The sequence below is a fragment of the Ovis aries genome, chromosome 13 (genome assembly GCF_016772045.2).
Source record: "Ovis aries strain OAR_USU_Benz2616 breed Rambouillet chromosome 13, ARS-UI_Ramb_v3.0, whole genome shotgun sequence".
Lineage (NCBI taxonomy): Eukaryota > Metazoa > Chordata > Mammalia > Artiodactyla > Bovidae > Ovis > Ovis aries.
Window position 1 is genome coordinate 72693550 of NC_056066.1, and position 3397 is coordinate 72696946.

Genomic DNA, 3397 nt, shown 5'->3' on the forward strand with positions numbered 1-3397 from the left:
CTTTTCGTTTCTAAACCTGAGCTGTCCATCTAGCTCTCGTTCCCAGAAGTCAGGGCTAGAGGGGTAGAGACACACCATTCAGACTCTGTGAACCTGACTCTCCCGACTCTGTCATCAGTTTTGACCATTTCACTTCTATAAAGAAAGAGGAAATGACTGATGCCTTTGGGGGATCCCAAGGCTTGAGCTGGAGAGACCAGGTTTTATCTGATATGAAAGGATAGAGAGGATATTAGAGCACCTGTCCAGTATTTTAAGGCCCCGTCGTGCAAGAGGGCCAAGTGATTTCCGATCTTGGTTCAAGGCTAAGAATTTAATTGCTGGGTCTCAAGCAGCCGCAAAGGAGGCTGGGAAATGCAGTCCCTGGTTGGCCAGCCTATTGCTCAGGAAGGAGAGAGCAGATTTTAAGGAGAAACTAAATGAGAAGAGGCACAGACAGACTTCTAGGGAGAACTGTAGACTCAAAGCTTCTGTGAGCTCCCACCTCCCTGTTCTACATATGCAGAAACTGAAGCCTGGGATGGGCACATGCCTGGTTTGGTCAGGATCCCACTATGAGTGAGCTAGAGAGCCAAGTGAGAGCTGCGGTGTGGACAAGAGTCAACATGCAAACGATTACCCAGAATCCATCCATTGCTGGACCTTCTGTGAGGTCCCTTGGAGGGACGCAGAGATGAAGAGGAGGTGGGGCTATCAGAGTTCAGTCTAGTCATGAAGACAGACAGCACCACCAGCACCAGGGTTGTGGTAATGGGTGCCCCCAGTGTTTCCACTGTTGAGAAAGTCTCTCCAGCATTCACAGAAAGATGCTGTTGGGAGGACAGTAAGCGCTGCTGAAGGTTGTGCTGTGTCATCTTCAGCTCATTGGCTGCTCATTGCCAAAGTCACAGAATCTACTGCCCAGGTCATAACAGCATATTTCCGAAGACCTATTTGGTTCTTCCCTTGCAACCTGGGCCCACATTGCCTAAAACCCTTAGTTTTCTCTTCTCTCAATGGAGCTGATAACAGTAGCTGCCATCCTTTGAGTCCTAACCAGGAAGTAGGAAATTCACAGAAATTCTCTCTAACTCTGCAACGCATTGTTTTACACACACATGTCTATGTTTATTTGACTGCACCAGGTCTTCGTTGTGGCATGTAGGCTTTTTAGTTGCAGCATGTGGGATCCAGTTCTAGGACCAGAAGTTGAACCTGGGCTCCCTGCGTGGGGAGCGTGGAATCTCAGCCACTGGACCACCAGGGAAGTCCCCAGCATAGTTTCTCATGCTTCACTGATGAGGAAACAGCCAGCTCAGAGAGTTAGCACCCTCGGTGCAAGTGGTAGATTGGATTGTTGGATTCCCTGATGGGCTTCCCTGGTGGCTCAAGGGTAAAGAAGCCACCTGCCCATACAGGTAGACAAAAGAGACCTGGGCTCAATCCCTGGGTGGGGAAGATCCCCTGGAGAAGGAAATGGCAACCCACTCCAGTATTTTTGCCTGGGAAATCGCAGGGACAGAGGAGCCTAGCAGGCTACAATCCATGGGGTCACAAAAGATTCAGATACCACCTAGCAACTAAACAACAAATAGGTTTATACATTCATAACGCTTGACATGTGACTGCAGCACCTCTGACTATGGGTGGAGTATATTCCCTGCCCGAGAGAATTGCCCCTGTGACCAGTGGACTGTTAGTGGAAGGATGTGATGGGAGCAGAGGCTTTAAACATGCCATGTGGGTGCCTCAGTGTTCATCACAAGAAGAACAGGCCCCTGGTATTATAGACATAGTCTTAAAAAGTAATTAATTAATTAATTCTTTGTATTTGGCTGCACTGGGTCTTTGTGTGCCAGGCCCCTCTAGTTACGGCGAACGGGGGCTAATTCCTAGTTGCAGAGCGTGGGCTTCTCGCTGCAGTGGCTTCTCTTGTTGTGGAGCACAGGCTGCAGTTTCAGTAGTTGTAGCACGTGGATTTAGTTGCCCCACAGCATGTGGAATCTTCCCAGACCTAGGATCAAACTGGTTTCCCCTGCACTGGCAGGTGGATTCTTAACCACTGAACCACCAGGGTAATCTGGCCCCAGGTATTACAGTTGCTGCGTTTTTCACTTGGATCTTAGAATGAAAGTAGAACAGACTCGAGCCCAGCTTGTGGCCCGGGACCAAGTCCAGCTTGCCAGGAGCAGAGCTCACCAACTGAGGCCAGCCCATATCCGCAGAGCTGCAGCTACCTGTGAGCATTTGCTGTCATAAATCATCAGGTTTGCAGGTTATTACTGCAATAGCTGACTAGTACAGTGGCAGAGCTGGGATGAAGCCAAAGCCCTTCCTGTTTCCTCTATGGCCTAGTTGGGAACTACAGCTGAGATAATTCACTAAAAATATCAGGCAGCAGATTTAAAAGTTCACAACAAATGTTCGTTAAATGTTTGTTAGTTGTTACTAATTCTTAGTCAATGCTGCATTTTAAAATTTATTTCTTTGGCTGCCCTGGTCTTAGCTGTGGCACAAGGGATCTTTGATCTTCATTGCGTAATGTGGAATCTTGAGCTGCAGCCTGCAGACTCTTAGTTGTAGCGTATTGGATCTCATTCCCTGACCGGGGATTGAACCCGGGCCCCCTGCATTGTGAGTGCAGAGTCTTAGCCACTGGACCATGGGGAAGTCCCAATGCTGCATTTTAAAAATTATATTAAAGACACCAAGCCAGTTCAGGTTACTGGGGACATGTAGAAGTTACAGTGTCCTGGCTTCTGAGAGAGACAGTCACCAAAGTAAATCTCTCAGCTCAACATTTTAAAACTTATGACATACCTTCCTGTCTATGATCTCATTAAATCAGTCAAAGACCAGTTATGTAGAAAGAATCATCCCCGTTTCATAGTTGCGTAACAAGCCCAGAGAGGTTAAGTGACTTGCCTAAGGTCACACAGCTGAGGCATTGAAAGGCAGGATTTGAACAGTCTGCTTGCTCTAGTTCAAGGCTTCTAATAACTCCAGGTAAGAGTCAGTTTATGCCCCCATCTATTCAGCCCTGCATCCCTCCCCATCCCTGGCAGATGCTCAGGAGATGCAAACTGAAGGCAAGAAGGCATGAAAATATGTAAAATAGATAGCTAGTGGGAAGTTGCTGTGTAACACAGGAAGCTCATGGTGGTACTTTGTAACAACTTAGAGCTGTGGGATGGGGTTTGGGAGGGAGGTTCCCTCCATGTCAAAAGGGAGGGGACATATGTATCCATGGGTAAGTGTGTGGTCAGTCCTTTACAACCCTTTGGAGCCCCCTGGACTGTAGACCACCAGGCTCCCCTGTTCATGGAATTTTCCAGGCAAGAATACTGGAGTGGGTAGCCCTTTCCCTCTCCAGGGGATCTTCATGGCTGATTCACTTTGTTGTATAGGAGAAATCTAC

The 3397-nt window shown here is 48.0% G+C and overlaps 1 non-coding gene across 1 annotated transcript; it reads right to left on the reverse strand.

The window, feature by feature from the left end:
• Nucleotides 1-2575: 2575 nt before the first annotated feature.
• Nucleotides 2576-2649, reverse strand: TRNAV-CAC (transfer RNA valine (anticodon CAC)). Its single transcript has one exon. It is a non-coding gene; the product is annotated as a tRNA-Val (tRNA).
• Nucleotides 2650-3397: the final 748 nt, after the last annotated feature.